The sequence below is a fragment of the Myotis brandtii genome, unplaced genomic scaffold (assembly GCF_000412655.1).
Source record: "Myotis brandtii unplaced genomic scaffold, ASM41265v1 scaffold244, whole genome shotgun sequence".
NCBI lineage: Eukaryota > Metazoa > Chordata > Mammalia > Chiroptera > Vespertilionidae > Myotis > Myotis brandtii.
This window is the reverse complement of record NW_005359225.1, coordinates 3,884,242-3,901,753: the sequence shown is the minus strand read 5'-3', so window position 1 is coordinate 3,901,753 and position 17,512 is coordinate 3,884,242. Positions and strand designations below refer to the sequence as shown.

At 53.4% G+C, this 17,512-nt stretch overlaps 1 protein-coding gene across 3 annotated transcripts in view; it reads left to right on the top strand.

Moving 5' to 3' along the window:
* The first annotated feature begins 4,024 nt into the window (after positions 1-4,024).
* The window catches only part of P2RY6 (pyrimidinergic receptor P2Y, G-protein coupled, 6), a 36,525-nt gene continuing 23,037 nt past the window's right edge, over positions 4,025-17,512 (top strand). Inside the window, exon 1 of one of the 3 annotated variants that reach the window (XM_014540445.1) lies at positions 4,025-4,173. The gene's annotated coding sequence lies outside the window, so the exon portion shown is untranslated. Of the gene's footprint in view, positions 4,174-14,980; positions 15,067-17,512 lie in introns of those variants that run through there. The other 2 variants (XM_005867103.2, XM_005867105.2) reach the window with 2 other exon arrangements.

Sequence of the window (17,512 nt, the reverse complement as noted above, 5' to 3'; positions counted from 1 at the left end):
TCTGGGCATAGAGGCTAGATAAATGGGCAGAGGACTGCAGAGGAGGCAACTCCTCCCTGACCAACCCCTGGCAGTTAAGGGAAGAGAGGGGAGCAATACCCAGAGAAGGTGGCTCTAAGGCAGGGCTTGGGGAGATGCTGGAGCATGTTCATCGTGTGAGCCCCAAGAAGGACTATATCTGCCAAGAACTCCTTGTGGTTAACTGGGCCCAAATTCATAACCAGAGTCTAGCAGCCACTGCTGACAGAGGCCTCTCAAGCACACGGCATTTGAGGGGAAAGCTACAGACTGAGCTGCCAGCCTCTTGCATTGTGTTCCTAGTCAACCCGTCAACCCTGTCATTGTCTTTATACCAATAGAACTGAAAGCTATCCTGTCCAATCAGAACTGCACAGCTATTGGCATCTATGAAAGCTATCCTGTCCAATCAGAACTGCACAGCTATATCCTCATTGGCATCTATACTGCCCAATCAGAGCAGCTCCATAACAGCCAATCAGAATGCACAATTCTAACCAATCAGGACTATGAGGTTTGGACCAATTAGACAGTGCAGATTTGGAATCTCTATTTGAATAAAATGGACCAATTAGTAACCAGGGCGGGAACTTTCTGAAAGGCAGCCTCCCTTTTGTCTCAGTTGAGTGCACTTTCCTTTTCCACCGGAGGCTGTTTCCCAGCTTTGCAAACTGTTCATCTGACTAAAGTTTCTTCTTTTTCTGCACCCAGATTTGAGATTATTGTTGACATTAGTTTGGTGGCAATTAACTTTTGTTGACAACAGGCCTGCAGGGAAGGGAACCAGGAGAAGGTCGGGTACCCAAGGGTGTGGGGACCTGGCAGCTCTGGGTAGGGTTGGGGCTTTCACCTTCAAATGAAGGAAGAGCCATTTCTTGGAAACTTGGGGAGGCAGATGCTGAGCAAAGTTGGGCAGGACCTTAAGAGAGCCCCCTCCATTGAGCTTTGTCTGCCTGGCACAGGGAAGGGTCAGTGAGCATTTGATGAGTGAATTGTCTTGGCAAATAAGGTAGAAAATGGAATCCACTAAGCTAAGATCGAGGTGTCGGGAGTTAAGGCTTGTGGAGAGGGAAGATTTGGAAGGGCCATCAAGTCCACTGAGTCACAAGCAAAAACCTTTCTACAAGAGGCTGGCAGATAAGGCCTTGCCTCAAGGCCCCTTCTTCAGAGAGAGATGGCCACAACCACAGCCCATGACACCAAACACCCCTTCCGTTTCCACCGGAGGCTGTTTCCCAGCTTTGCAAACTGTTCATCTGACTAAAGTTTCTTCTTTTTCTGCACCCATATTTGAGATTATTGTTGACATTAGTTTGGTGGCAATTAACTTTTGTTGACAACAGGCCTGCAGGGAAGGGAACCAGGAGAAGGTGGGGTACCCAAGGGTGTGGGGACCTGGCAGAAGCAGAACAGCAGCTCTGGGTAGGGTTGGGGCTTTCACCTTCAGATGAAGGAAGAGCCACTTCTTGGAAACTTGGGGAGACAGATGCTGGTGACAACAGGCCTGCAGGGAAGGGAACCAGGAGAAGGTCGGGTACCCAAGGGTGTGGGGACCTGGCAGCTCTGGGTAGGGTTGGGGCTTTCACCTTCAAATGAAGGAAGAGCCATTTCTTGGAAACTTGGGGAGGCAGATGCTGAGCAAAGTTGGGCAGGACCTTAAGAGAGCCCCCTCCATTGAGCTTTGTCTGCCTGGCACAGGGAAGGGCCAGTGGGCATTTGATGGGTGAATTGTCTTGGCACATAAGGTAGAAAATGGAATCAGCAGCTAAGATTGAGGTGTCGGGGAGTTAAGGCTGTGGAGAGGGAAGATTTGGAAGGGCCACCATGAAGGGAGATGACACAGCTTCCCCAGGTGATGGTCTCTAGGGGCCCACGTCCACTGAGTCACAGGCAAACACCTTTCTACAAGAGGCTGGCAGATAAGGCCTTGCCTCAAGGCCCCTTCTTCAGAGAGAGATGGCCACCACCACAGCCCATGACACCAAACACCCTGGGTCTGTCCTCAGATCTCCACCCTCCACCACCTCCCTGGGCCCATCACCATCATCGCCTCCCGAAGGAACAGCTTTCTAGCTGGGCTCCTGCTGCCACCTGGCCCCTCCCATTCTTCCCTCATTCTCCATCCAGCAGCCTGAAAGCTCTATTAAAATGAGATTTGATTGTGTCACTGCTGCTCTAAACACTTTGGTAACTTCCACAGCTCTTCAAACAAAGGCTAAATTCCAGACCATTGCCACAGGCCCTGCTGGGCTGGCCACTGCTGCTCCTCCAGCCTCATCTCCAGCAGTGCCTCTTGGCTTGTCCATCATCTCACACACACACACACACACACACACACACACACACACTTTGGCTGTGCTTTATTTCCTGGACCGTGTCAAACCCTTCCCTGTCTCAAGCCCTCTGTAGAGTTCCCTCTGCCTGGGACTCTTCCCCTCACTGTCACCTGCTGAGGCCAACTTCTCACTCTGGTCTCAGCTTAAATGGCACTTCCTCTGGGAAGCCTTCCCAGATCTCCCAATGTAAACTAGATGCCCTCCCATTGTAATCGCTCCGCTAGCCCTCCACTTTTCTGCAGTGTATAATTATGTATAAATGTATGCGACCCTTTGTGTAACGTCTGTGTTCCCTACCAGGTTATAAACTCCATGAGGCCAGTGCTATTTGGACTGTTTTGTTCATATACATCCTCAGTGCCTAGCACAGAATCTGGCACATAGTAGGAACTCGTTAATTGTCTGTTTGTTTGTTTTTAATTGACTTTAGAGAAAGGGAGAGAGGGAAACATCAACTTGTTGTTCCACTCATTAAATGGCTGATTCTTGCATGTGCCCTGACCAGGGATCAAACCGACAACCTTGGCACATTGGGATGACGCTCTCACCAACTGAGCTACCCTGCAAGGCTCCATAACTGTTGAATAAAAGCTGCAGTGGTTGCTGAGAGGAGGGCCCAGCTTGTCTGAGGGCTACAGGTCATGGAAGGTTTCAGGAATGATGGAATTGGAGGCCACTGTCCATAGAAGATATTAGAAGATAAAAGAAAAGAAGAAAGGGAAGGGGAGTGACCTTCAGGGGGAATGTTGACACTGACGAGCACCCACTACGGGCCAGGTGCTGTCCCAGTACACTATCCTGACACTCACCATCCCCAGCATCTCCCACGCCATCCCCTCTTCAGTGTGATGTCCCACTAGTTGGGTGACCTGGGGTAAAATAATCTCCCTGAACCTCAGTTTTTTAATCTAAAATGGATTTGTAACACCAAGCCCTGGGGTTGTTATGAGGATCAGGGAGCAATGTACGGTGTGGAAAGTGCCACCAACCCACGCTGTAGGGGTGCTTAGGCTCTGGAGTCAGACTGCCTGGATTCAAATCTTAGGTTTGCCATTTATTAGCTGTGTGACCTTGGGCAAGTCACATCAGCTCTCTGTGCCTCGGTTTCCCCTCCTGTAAAATGGAGTTAAGAACTCCTCTGGAGCCCAGCCAGCGTGGCTCAGTGGTTGAGCATCAACCTATGAACCAGGAGGTTCACATGCCAGGGTTGTGAGCTCGATCCCCAGTATGGGATGTACAGGAGGCAGCCAATCAATGATTCTCTCTCATCACTGATGTTTCTATCTCTCTCCCTCTCCCTTCCTCTCTGAAATCAATAAAAATATATTTTAAAAAAGAACTCCTCTGGAATTGCTATGGTGATTAAATGAGGTGCCTGGCACATAGTAGGTGCTCAAGAAATAACAGTGTTATCCCTCCCTCTCTCCCACCATACCATGTCAGAACCAGTTCTGAGGAATCACCCCTTAAGCCACTGTCCCCAATGCAAAGAGGGAAACTGAGGCCAGAGAAGGGTAGGAGTTGCCAGGGGACCTGGTTGGGAATCCAGGAGTCCCAGGTCCTAGCCCAGAGCGCCTTTCCCTGACGCCTGTTTTCCCCGGGGCGGGTAGCCTGGCCCGGCCAGCTAGTCTGGCCCCACCCCTGCCCCGCCCCTTTGCGCTGGAGGAGCAGGACGCGGGGTGCACGAGAGGAGACACTTGGGACCGGAGCTCCGGAGCTGCAGCCGCTGCCTGTGCTGCCCCTGGGTTTGCAGGTTTGCTTCCCAGCGCCTGAGTGAGTGCGTCCCTGGCTCAACCCCTGCTTGTGCTGAGCGGCCCAGGTGAGGAAGGGCTGTGCGGAGGCGGAGACCCAGGGGCAGGAGTGCGGGTGCGCGGGTGGAGGGGGAGGATGGGGCTGCAGTGTAGGTCTGTCCACTCCAGGCTCCCGTTGCGGCCCCGGTGGGATTCTGGGGATGAGTGTGTGTGTGTGTGTGTGTGTGTGTGTGTGTGTGTGTGTGTGATGGGGGCAGTATGTAAGAGATTAGAGTGGGCAGTAAGCACTGGGTTGTATGCGATTAGTGTGTGGTGTGTGCCCAGTATAACCAATGGATTGTGGTGTGTGTCAGCGTGCACGAAGGGTATGGGGTACCTACCTATAGCTTTGGGTGACTGTGCCAAGGCAACCCAGGGGTTCCGTGTGTGTCCATGGTATATGTCGGGAGCCAAGGCACATTGGTGCATACATGTGTGTTGTGTGTGTTGTGAGATGCGTGTCCTGTGTGTGGCACACCCATAGCCCTGTGTGGTGTGCTGAGCCGGGTAATGGAAGTGAGAAACATTGATATAACTGTTACCACAGCCCCAGGATGGTTCTGACTTTTCCACCCAGCACCCTTACGAGCTTGGGAGAGTAAAAGTTCACCCCGGATCTGGGTGGAGGAAGTGCAAATAGTCCCAAGCACTTTCTCACACCCTGGAAGCTTATTTGGAGTCTCATCTTTCACCCTTCAAAATGCATGTGGACTTTGCATTCCTCTGTAACATTTCTGCATTTCTTTTGGAGTAAATATATCGGTCTGAGAAGTTACCATCCAGTGAGTTGACTCACTGGATAATGAGCAGGTTTGTCCTGTGCTGGGAGCCCTCCGGCACCTGGAGAGAACAAACCTCCCGCCTGTCCTCCCAGCAGGGATGGCAGGACCCAGACCTGCGGAGGGAGGTGGCCCTGTGGCTGTGCTGTGTGCATGTGAGCACCGTTGTGTGGCAGGAAGCGGGAGCTGTGTAAGGCCGTCGGTGCTGTGTATGACGGAGGGGGTCACGGTGGTGTGGGGACAGTGTGGGCTCTGTCTTGATTATTTCTAGCATGGGGACAGGGGAGCTGGCTTCTGGGGAGGAGCCCTGACCACCAATGAGGTTCTCACCTTTGCTCCACGGGTGGGGCAAGAAGAGGTTGCCGGACCCCAGAGGACCACAGGGGAGGGAGTTCCCATAGCGCCGACCACCTGGGACTGTCGTGTTGTGAGATGTGTGTCCTGTGTGTGGCACATGCATAGCCCTGTGTGTGTGCTGAGCCAGGTAATGGAGGTGAGAAGCACTGATGCAGCTGATGGAGTTGTGTTAGGCTTGGTTTAAATCCCAGCTCCGGCACTCTGTACATGCAGGGCTTGGAGTAAAAATCTCTCTGTGCCTGAGTTTCTTCCTTTATAAAATGGAGACATTAACAGTATTTGCTTTGTAGGGTTATAGTGAGAACTGAGTCTCTGGATATAACACATTAAGAACCCTTAACAGCTGGTAATAAAACTATGATAATAATGATGGAGCCCCCCCCACCCTGACAGGAGTGGGTTCCTGCCCACCCAGGGACCCTCAATTCCCACAGAACCAGTGATTCCCCATAAGCCAGGCAGGGGGGAAGGTGAGAGCCCCCCCCCCCCCCCATTTAAGTCTGCCTGGGGTAGCACTGGATAATGAGCAGGTTTGTCCTGTGCTGGGAGCCCTCCGGCACCTGGAGAGAACAAACCTCCCGCCTGTCCTCCCAGCAGGGATGGCAGGACCCAGACCTGCGGAGGGAGGTGGCCCTGTGGCTGTGCTGTGTGCATGTGAGCACCGTTGTGTGGCAGGAAGCGGGAGCTGTGTAAGGCCGTCGGTGCTGTGTATGACGGAGGGGGTCACGGTGGTGTGGGGACAGTGTGGGCTCTGTTTTGATTATTTCTAGCGTGGGGACAGGGGAGCTTGCTTCTGGGGAGGAGCCCTGACTACCAATGAGGTTCTCACCTTTGCTCCACGGGTGGGGCAAGAAGAGGTTGCCGGACCCCAGAGGACCACAGGGGAGGGAGTTCCCATAGCGCCGACCACCTGGGACTGTCGTGTTGTGAGATGTGTGTCCTGTGTGTGGCACATGCATAGCCCTGTGTGTGTGCTGAGCCAGGTAATGGAGGTGAGAAGCACTGATGCAGCTGATGGAGTTGTGTTACCCAGGCTTGGTTTAAATCCCAGCTCCGGCACTCTGTACATGCAGGGCTTGGAGTCAAAATCTCTCTGTGCCTGAGTTTCTTCCTTTATAAAATGGAGACGTTAACAGTATTTGCTTTGTAGAGTTATAGTGAGAACTGAGTCTCTGGATATAAAGTGCTTGGCACCGTCTCCAACACATTAAGAACCCTTAACAGCTGGTAATAAAACTATGATAATAATGATGGAGCCCCCCCACCCTGACAGGAGTGGGTTCTTGCCCACCCAGGCACCCTCAATTCCCACAGAACCAATGATTCCCCATAAGCCAGGCAGGTGGGAATCTGAGAGCCCCCCCCCCCCATTTAAGTCTGCCTGGGGTAGCCATTCCTGTTCCCCGGCTCTATCAATGTTGAACTCTCAGTGACTATCTGGCTTCTGAGAAGATGCAGTCTGAAATGGGAAGGTGCCAAGTCTCTGGCAAGGCCTGGGATGGGGCATGGGACAGAGGCCGGAGGAGAACTGCAGGGGGCCCTAACTGGTTTGGCTCAGTGGAGAGAGCGTCCGCCTGTGGACTGAAAGGTCCTGGGTTCGATTCTGGTCAAGGCCACATGCCCTGGTTACGGGCTCGTTCCCCAGTGTGGGGTGTGCAGGAGGCAGCCGATCAATGATTCTCTCTCATCATTGATGTTTCTATCTCTCTCTCTCTCCTTCTCCCTTCCTCTGAAATCATTAAAAATATATTTAAAAAATAAAAAAAAAAACAAGTGCAGAGGCAGCCATGGAGCTTGGATGGAGGCCTCTCTCTCCTGACAAATACCAGAGGAACAGAAAAATGTTTGCCTGTGCCCTTGAGCGTGTGTGTGTGTGTGTGTGTGTGTGTGTGTGTGTGGACTGCTAGGGGTAGGCATGCTCTCTGCCTAGAATGAGGAAAGTCAAGGCAGGTTCTGGAAGCTGGAGGGAGGCTGCAGAGGACAGAGTTAGAGCAGGTGGGTCTGAGCTCCAGGCGAACGTGGGCCAGGAAAACCCTCAGGCTGAGGGTTTGGGAGGGAAAACATTTGTGTTGGCAGAGCAAGAGCCCTTGTTCCTAGTGACTTTATCGGGTCAGCTTAGAGAAGGTGCCCGGAGGCCTCAGAGGATGAGGGGACATAAAAGGCAGTGTTGGGAGCTGTGGAAACATATTTGGGGAGGGCACCTAAATATATCCACTGTGGTGACGGGGTGCTCTGATGGGCTGGCGGTGAGGCTGGGGCCAGGGCAGAGGCGGACCACTGTCCCCATGTCCTCAGGCAAGGAGTGCTTCGGCCCAGAGGCCCTGAGTGCTGCTCCCGGAGGCCTCCAGGACGCACTCTGCGGGCAGCAGGAGGCCTGGTCCAGCCCCGACCGGCAAGGTGACAAGGCCGGCTCTCCTCAGCTTTCAGCGACGTGGGACAGAGCGATGTGGCGTCACTTCTGGCCCCGGTCGCCTTTAATCCACAACCCCAGCTATCACTGTTTATGATCCTAACAGCCTTACTCTGAAGAGTCCATAATCTCAATGCAAACATTCTAAAAATTTATGGCCCGAACTCTAACTTTCTGTGCTCTGGCTATAACATTCTCTGATCCCAGTTCAAATGCCGGAGGATTCTGGCCCAGCTCTGGCAGTTGGACACTTTCTAGCTTATAAACAACCAGGGAAGACTTACTAGGGGTCACTTCTGCGAAATTACTTGAGAAGCCCCAGGAAAGGTCCCTCTGTAGCCAGTCATAGCCATTGCGGCTCCTCTGGGGTGAGGGAAGTTCCCTGGGGAAATGGCCACATGCCCCCTGGGATGGGTAACAAAGGCCCCTCCTCACCCGGGCACTGGGGGTGCTTGGAGCAACTTGTGGTTCTCAGGCGAGGGTGGCCCAGGAGAGGGAAAGGTTAGGATCCAGATCGTCATCGGTCCCCTCAGGATAAGGGAAGGGTAGGGTCTCCGGTTCCTGGAGGGAACATGGAGAGGAATAAAGGACTGAGGAGTTAGCAGAAACAGCACCATTTATGTGCAGCCCTGCTGGTGATGGACTGGGGAGTGGACAGCTGATGGCTGGTCCCCGTTCAGCTGTGTGGCTCTGGAAAAGTCACTGTCCCTCTCCAGACCTCATTTTCCTCATCTGGCAAATCGACACACAGCACTGAAACTCCCTGACCTCGCTTTCCCGTCACTGGCAGGCGAGGGTGGCCCAGGAGAGGGAAAGGTTAGGATCCAGATCGTCATCGGTCCCCTCAGGATAAGGGAAGGGTAGGGTCTCTGGTTCCTGGAGGGAACATGGAGAGGAATAAAGGACTGAGGAGTTAGCAGAAGCAGCACCATTTATGTGCAGCCCGGCTGGAACTCAGCATGGACTGGGGAGTGGACAGCTGATGGCCGATCCCCGTTCAGCTGTGTGGCTCTGGAAAAGTCACTGTCCCTCTCCAGACCTCATTTTCCTCATCTGGCAAATCGACACACAGCGCTGAAACTCCCTGACCTCTCTTTCCCGTCACTGGGACATCAGCACTATTGTGGAATGCCTGGACCTTGACCAGTCTGTAAACAGTTGAACGGTTGAACGAGTGAGGAATGAATGAGCAAATGAAGGATCAGATGAAGAGATGTGAAAATGCAGCATAAGGCATGTCTCCCGTCTCCCTTCCCCTCTTCCCCACCCAGCCTCAGCCCATGCGTGAGAAATTGATCTCATCTGGAAGAACCCAGGATTGGCTGAGAGTGTAAGAGATTGGGCGGGATGGGTACTCCTGGGTGTCACCCCTTGCCCTGCAGCATTTTTCCTGCCAGCCCTGCCCTGGCCCTCGGGCAGCAGGGTTGTGGATTCATGAAACTCTCCATGATTATCTCCCCATGATCATCAACCCCTGCCCCAGCCCCCGAGCTAGTGATTGAAGGAGGGAGCTATGGCTTCAGAGGGCCGATGTGCTAAGCAGAAGCCCCCAGGAAGTTGAAGGAAGAGTGGAGGCCAATGTGTGAGGCAGGGTGACCGTGGGAATGGCTCACACCTGAGCAGGTGTTGGCCTGAATAAAGAGCCTCGCAGGTGGCACGCATGTACCAGGCACCTGCTGTGAGGCACTGTGCTCAGTCCTTACCTGGGTGTCCTCTGTCCTCAGCCACCCACCTGGCAAGAGTGACGGGTTTGGGTGCATCCCGGGCGTCTTCCTCCATTTCTCCTTCTTCTTAACTTCCCCCATGTAATTGTCAAGCCCCATGGAACCTGCCTCCCAAATATCACTTCACTGGTCCCCTTGTCTGCCCTGTTGGGTGATTTTGGCCGAGTTCTGGAATCCTCACAGCAGCCTCCCCATCTCCAGCCCCAACCTTCCCTCCTTTTTACTTTGGCTGCTAGGAAGCTCAGTTGCCATCTTAGTCTAGGTTTCTGCTGCTGCTTTTTTCTGTCCTTTGTCTAATACAGCGGTTCTCAACCTGTGGGTCACGACCCCTTTGGGGGTCAAACGACCCTTTCACAGGGGTCGCCTAAATACATCCTGCATATCAGATATTTACATTATGATTCATAACAGTAGCAAAATTACAGTTATGAAGTAGCAACGAAAGTAATTTTATGGTTGGGGGTCACCACAACATGAGGAACTGTATTAAAGGGTCGCGGCATTAGGAAGGTTGAGAACCACTGGTCTAATAGGATCTTTGGTAGTACGTAAGTATTGTCTGAGCTCCTTTATGGACAGAGTTGTAAATTCTAAAGCAATCAATAAGTAAAACCTAGTATTTCCTAATTGTTATGAGAAGGCCCACTGGCTCCTTTGATTTTTCACTTTTCTTTTTCTTATTTTTTTAAAAATATTTTTATTGATTCCAGAGAGGAAAGGAGAGGGAGGGAGAAATATAAACATCATTCAGGAGAGAGAATCATTGATCAGCTGCCTCCTGCACGCCCCCTACTGGGGACCGAGGCTGAAACCGAGGCATGTGCTCTGACCAGGAATCAAACCGCGACCTCCTGGGTCATAGGTTGATGCTCAACCACTGAGCCGCACCAGCCAGGCCACTTTTCTTTATGGCCTCTCCCTCCACACTGACCCCTACCCAGACATGGAGCTATTGCTGCTGAATGGGGCAGTGTATTGGTTCAAAGCATTGTGTTCAAATTCTGGCTTTGCTACTATTATCCCTAAGAACCTTGGGCAAGTTATTAAGCACTCAGCGTGCCTCATGTTCCCATCTATAATACAGGAATAATGATGGTACCTATCTTATAAGGGCATGTGAGGATTAAATGAGATAGTATAGGCACTGTGTTCTTGCCAGTATAGTTATGACCCGAATGTCTCTCAGCCATCCAGGGAGGGCTGGCAGGAGGAGGGGCCAGCTCTGTGTGGAATGTTCTAGATCAGTGCTTCCCAAATGTCAGTGTGCACATCTGTGCCTGAAGTCTGAGTCAGTGGGTGGGGCCTCAGCGTGAATTCCTGACATGATCTCAGAGGATGCCTGTGATCCTGAGCAGAGTTCACACTTCGGTCTGTACGTGAGGACTTAGGTCAGGCGGTGCCTGGGATCCATCCCAGAGATCCAGAGGGGGATAGAGAAGCCTGGGACTGGGGCCCCCACCCCATCCCGAAGACCTGAGGAGGCTGGACCCTGAGCTGAGTCTGAGACAAGGGTGCTCTTCTTCACCACTAAGTCACCAGCACTCAGAAGAGCTCAGTGGATTAAGTACATGAATGAACCTAAAGTCTAGTGAGGTTCGGGCTCCAGGGGGGTGGCTGTGCTCCCTCTGCCTGGGAATGGCCCTGTCCCTGCTAGAACTCCACTTTCCCACATTCTATCCTTTGAGCTTCCAAATCCAGTGATCAATTAGCCTACAGCCTCATTTTAGGCTGGTGACAAGCAGGGCTGGTGGCTGGCTGGACAGGTCAGGGGCCTCTGAGCATTCTGGCTAGGGCTTGTGCCGGATGGCTGAGGAGGAAAAACGGAACATCTGTGTTCTTGGTAACCCCTTGGTGAGAGCCGGGAAAGAGCCTGGGCAGCCGAGGACTCAGTTCTTCCCCTCCCTCCCTTTCCTGGTCCTGAAAGTTCCTTGTGTGAAACTTGCTGCTGAGCTGCATGCAAATGCATACCCGTGCGGGGCAGGTGTGCATGGTGGGAGGGATGTGCTTCTGGGATGGCAGGTGCCTGGGCACATGCACACACGTGGACCTGTGTGGGTTGTATGGAGCTGCGTCAGGGTCTGGGTGTGCTGTGCACGCCCCAGTGCAGGATTGCACCCGCGGGCACACCCTCTTTCCTCTTCTGCCAGGCCTCTGTGGCTCCTCTGTGCTTTCCTGCAGTGGTAAGCAACAGACCCCAGACTCTGGACAGAACTGCAAAATGTCCAGGTTGCAGAGAAGGAAAACAGGTGCAGTGAGAGGGACCAGCCTCCCCGGGTCCGCAGGACCACCAAGCATGCTGCCTGCAGAGCTGAAGTGGGGGCAGCTCTCTTCAGGATCTGACCTGAATCCCAGAGGTACCGAGTCTGCTCTATCAGACCAGGACCAGGCTGTCCCGGACAGAAGGCTGAGGGTAGCGTTTTCCTCCTGGCTTCTGGAAGCAGCAAAGGACCAATGGGCAGTGGTCTCGGGTGCCCAGTTGTGTGCAAGCTATTCCTGTCAGCCCTTGACTCACGTGGACAGGAATAGCTCCACTCTGCAGCTGGGGAAACCAAGGTTCAGGAAGGGGTGAGACCCACCCAATGAAGTGGCCTGTGCTGTACGGGGAGCCCAGCCCAGAGCCAGGAGGAGGTACCCTGAACCCGAGCTGGCAGTGGCTGCTTGGGGGTGGGGGCTCTGGAGGCAGGGTCTAAGGTCAGCCTGGCGTGATGCTGGTGCAACAGGACATGCAGGGTGTCAAGTGTGAGGTGCTTGACTGTTGTGCAGGGGCTGAGGGGTTCCTGCTGTGACTGAAGGAAGGAATGGCTGTGGAGGGTCTGAGGACCCCTGGAGGCTTTGGCCTTGGGCACACACCAACCCCCCTCCCAACCACCCCCTCCAGAAGCCTACACCCAGGGCTGACCTGGGAGAGCCCGAGTTAATCCTCTAAGCCTTCCTCCTCCTCCTCTTGTCTAAGTGCTTTTGTTCCTGGGGAAAACTGAGAACCTGCAGTGACCAGGAACCCCACAAATCGCCTGTGGCATCTGAGCCAGCCTGGGATTGTGACAAAAACTGTCCACCCCCTCCCCCCCGGGGAAAACAAGGCCTGTGAACTGGGTTTGTGGGCTCCCCAGGAGTAGGCATGTGTGTGCATGTGTGTACATCACATGCTGAGGCACAGGCACAGGCAAACATACATTGGTGCTATTCCAAACACATGTGAGTACATGTGCAACTTCCAGGTCAGACCCACACATGGCTCACACCGGCCCCCCCCATGCAAACATGCATGTGCCTGACATTTATGAACTACGTCCTTTCCAGTCTGAGGGCCTGAGGTGGGAGATGCCTGACCCTCACAGTTCCCTCAGGCCTGCTCCTTCTCTTCCCGGCACAAGCTCCCCAGGCCTCCCAGCCTTGCCCCTTCCCATCGCTTCCTCCTCACCTTCTCACCACAAGGACAGAGAAGGGGCCCTTCCTGAGCTGCCTGCCAGATGGTTGGGAGCAGATGTGGCTTTGTCTTTTCTGAAGAACTGGTTCTGTGGAATTTCCACTTATTTCCTGTCAAAGGCCAAGGGCTTGCTCTGGGGGCTGACTCAGGGCCTCACAGCATGAAGAGGGATTCGGGTAAGCCAGGCTGTTGAACATATGACAAGCCCTGTCATCTGGGTAGCACCTAAGCTTTGCAAACTGCCTTCTTTCCAGTGTCTTCCTCATTCTTCATGAAAGCCTTGAGAGGTAGGTGCCTTCATTTCCTCCATTTGACAGATGAGGGAACCCAGGCCCAGAGAGGGATGGGACCTGCCAGGGGTCACACAGCAACATGAGGCATAGTTGGCCAAAACTCCTCTCCTGAACTTGGGCTTGGAAGAAGTATTCACTTTCTTAGGGCTTAGAGCAGTGATGGCGAACCTTTTGAGCTCGGCGTGTCAGCATTTTGAAAAACCCTAACTTAACTCTGGTGCCGTGTCACATATAGAAATTTTTTGATATTTGCAACCATAGTAAAACAAAGATTTATATTTTTGATATTTATTTTATATATTTAAATGCCACTTAACAAAGAAAAATCAACCAAAAAAATGAGTTCGCGTGTCACCTCTGACATGTGTGTCATAGGTTCACCATCACTGGCTTAGAGAATAAGAACTGGAAGGTTGGGGCAGGCGGGGACCCTCAGGTGGGCCCAAGAGAGGAGCACCTCACACAGCTTTACCAGGAGCTGGCTGAGGGCACAGACAGCCCCATCACAGGCCAGCGCTCTGCTGTGAGGCTCAGCCCGTCGTCCACCTTGTGGACATGCCAGAGAAGAGGGCAGGAAGGGGAACAAGGACACTTTGCGTTGCTGTGTGTTCCAGACACGTCTCTGCCCCCCTCTGAGCCCAAGGTCTTCTCTCTACAGTGGAACATTGGGGCTGGTTGGAGAATGCACTCCCTCTCCGAGCTTGTAAAGGAAGCCCTGGTAGTCCTGAGCTGAAGCCTGTGCCTAGGGAGCCCCTAGCCTTGGCCCCTGGCCTGCTGCTGAGATCAATCAAGACAGGGCCTGACACACAGAGGGGGCTCAGGGCCTGGGGGCTCCTCCAGGCTGGGCAGGAGGTGGTGTGAGAAGAGGACCCAGCAAATCCCCACGGAGCCAGACGGCCTGTCTGAAATTGCAGCTCACTGGCTCTCTGCTGCTTACCCTCCCTATGTTTCGCTGTAGTTCTTAATCACTACTCATCAACTAAAATAAACTGATCTCCACGCTAGAATGTAGGTGCTACAAGGGCAGTTCTTTGTTTTATGTTCTCGAATGCCTTAAACATTACCTACACAGAGAAGGCGCCCAATAAGTGCCCATAAAAAAAAAGAAGAAGAGGAGAAAGAGAAGGAAGAGGACTCATCTTATGAATGGGAGGGGCCATCCAGTCCACCATTAGCCCGAGGCAGAGCCACCCTGGCTTCCTTCTCATCCAGTCCAAGCTCAAGGATGGATTGGAGCTAGGGAAGGGGATGGTGACCGGGCTCAGATTTTCCTCCAAGTCACCTTCAATCTGAAGAGCCATCCTCAGTCCCCAAGGAGACAGGGTGGCATCTGGACAGTGGAGTCAGAGCTGCAGTCAACAGAGCCATTCATCTCAGGGCCTCGGCCGCTCTTAATGGACCTTCCAGGCACTGCTGAGAAAACCAGGTTAATCGTTCCCTGTGACAGCAATGAGTAGGACCAGGGCTCTCTCCAGACTTGAGAAAGGCCAGGAGAGGGCTGAGGGGTGGGGTGGAGAAGAGGAGGAGAAAAATGGTCACCTAATGGGTGCCTACCCTGTGTCAAGCCCTGGTCCTTACATGTCACCTCACTCAGTCTTCCTCACAGCCCTCAAGGCTGAGTTGATGAGCACGCTCAGGGTGAAGTGACAGCTCGCAGCTGGTTAGGGGCTGAGTCAGCCTTGGTGTTAGGGACTTGAGCTGGTATGTTCTTGGGCGTTGGGTCCCAGGCCTGCACCTTGCCAGCTCTGTGCTGCGGCCAGTTACTTCCCCCTTCAGAAAAAACAGTTTCCTCATCGGCTGCCTTCTGGGACTTCTGGGAGACATGCACGTGACCATTTGTGGCGCAGAAACTGGCTAGCAGTAGGGGCTGCTCCGGGAGTCAGAATTTGCTCCAACACTTCACCGGCCAACGTGGAGCTCACTAACTCCTGGGTGAGTGTTCTGGGTCAATGCTTCGAGCATCCCTGGGCCCCGACCTCCTCTCAGAGCTCCCTACACAGTCTGCTCGCAGGCAGCCATCGTGGCTCCTCGCAGACTGGAGTAGGAGCAGGAGCAGGCTTGGGGGCTCCTCCTCCCTCCGCGGCCTGATTGTGCCTGGAGCCTGCAGGCTATGCAGCGTGGAGGGCAGAGGAGATGGAGATATGGGGACGGGGCTGGGCCATGGTGGGGGAGTGGAATAGTGGAGGCAGGATTGGCAACCACCTCAGCCGGGGTTTGAGTCCTGAATGACATAGGACACTTTTCCTCTCTGGGCCTCAATTCCTTACTCTCTAAAACAGGGATAACAGTGGTCTCCCCCCAAGTATTTGAAAACTGTTAAGTGTCCTGTGCTGGTGAGGGTCCCTTGAGGAGGAGCCTGTAGGGGAGGGGCTGCCATGATTAGGTGACCCGATGGAAGTCCCCAGAGGAGGTCCTTGGGAAGCTCTGGCCTGTGCCATCCCAGCTCATTTCAAGAGACCCTGAAGCTGACCCCATGACCGGCAGGGAAAGTGTGTTCCTAAGTCAAGGTGTGACTTGTTAAAGAGGAACAAGGCAGCCGAACCGGTTTGGCTCAGTGGATGGAGCGTCGGCCTGCGGACTGGAGGGTCCCGGGTTCGATTCCGGTCGAGGGCATGTGCCTTGGTTGCGGGCACATCCCCAGTGGGGGGCGTGCAGGAGGCAGCTGATCGATCTCTCCCATCGATGTTTCTAACTCTCTGTCCCTCTCCCTTCTTCTCTGTGAAAGATCAATGGAGTATATATATATAAAAAAAAAAGAGGAACAAGGCAGGGAAAACGAGTGTATCTGGGGGAGCTGGGGTAAACTTTTCTGGGGTTTCTGCTGCCTTTCAACTCCCGCTGACACCACCCCTGGGGAAAAGGGAGGCAGCACAGCCTATGGGACAGTCCTGGCCTCTTAGGATCTCTGGGATTCATATCTCTTGCTGTCTCTAGACCAGGTCCTCAGCCAATTCAAGGACAGTCTCTCCACCCCTTGTTATCATCTGAGATAATGCATGACAAGGCTCTTTGCAAACTGTAAAGTGCTCTGCCTCTGATGGCACATCTGCATGTGTGTGAAAGCCCTTGGGTGTGTATGCACAAGTGAGAATGTGCAGCTTGTGAGTGTGTGCACACGTGTGTGCAATGTGTGTGAGTGTGCACGTTCCCCTGGCTCGGTGGGGTGCAGTCACTTCACACCACCCAAGGCTCCCTGTTTGGCTTGGGCTTTTCTCCTCTAAACTTGTTAAAAGTCTTTTTTTGTGTGTTTCCTCGCTGTTTCTTAGTTTACCAGAAAGGGATCAGTCCATGGTCCGGAAACCTAGCAATTGTCTCTGAGCCTAGTGACTCTTCTCCCCTCCCTCCCGCCCTTGCCTCATCCTGTGGCTGTCCCTGGAGGCCAGCCGCCTGGCGCTCCAGCACGGCCTGGTCCGCAGGGCTGGCGGCTTGCCCACTCCTCTATGCAGCCCACCTGCCACCGCTTTCCCCTTCAAGGCTCCTCGCTGGCTGCCCTCACTTCATTGTCCCACTGGCTCTGTCAACATCCCAGCACCCGCTGGAGAAATGAAGTCTCAGGGAGAGGAAATGGCTTTCCCATAGTTACCCCACCAATGCTGGTGTTTTAACTCCTACCAAACTCCAAAAACTTTATTCTTAAACTATTGTGGCCTCCCTGGTGGGCTGAATGGATAAATGAATGATAAAAACAAATAAATAAATCACTTGGTCAATATTGAGCTGAAAGAGAAGGTTAAGTGATATTAACAACGGCTGTCATTTGTTGAGCACCTACTATGTGTTAAGTGCATCACATAAAAGCAAATGCAGCCAAGATAATTGTTATCCCCATTGTGCAATTGAGGAGGCTGAGGTTCAAAGAAGTGAAAGCATCTTGTTCAGTGTGGGACCTGGGGGGCATTTGCCCTCCCTAGAGGAGGGGTGAGTCGGCAGAGCCTGGTGACAGGTGCCCATAGTGGCAGAGGCTGTGTGTCTACAGGGCCCTCCCCAGTGACACGCCACCCCAGCCCCTCCTGTCTAGGGGCCATTTCCCCATTTGTCTCTGAAGTGCGTTTCTATTTCAGTCTGGGTTAGGGATCTGCTGTCCCAGCTCTGACTCTCCCTCTGATTGTTGGCATGTGTAGTAAGGGCAAGTGCCCTGGCCTGGGCATGTGAAGTATCCTCCTGTTCCTCCTGGCCTGTCATTAACAGCCCCCATCGGAGGGCAAGCCTGTGCACGATGCAGTTACGTGTCTATGGAGATGGCCTAGGGCAGTGGTCGGCAAACTGCGGCTCGGCAAACCGCGGCTCGCGAGCCACATGCGGCTCTTTGGCCCCTTGAGTGTGGCTCTTCCACAAAATACCACGTGCGGGCGCACACGTACAGTGCGATTGAAACTTC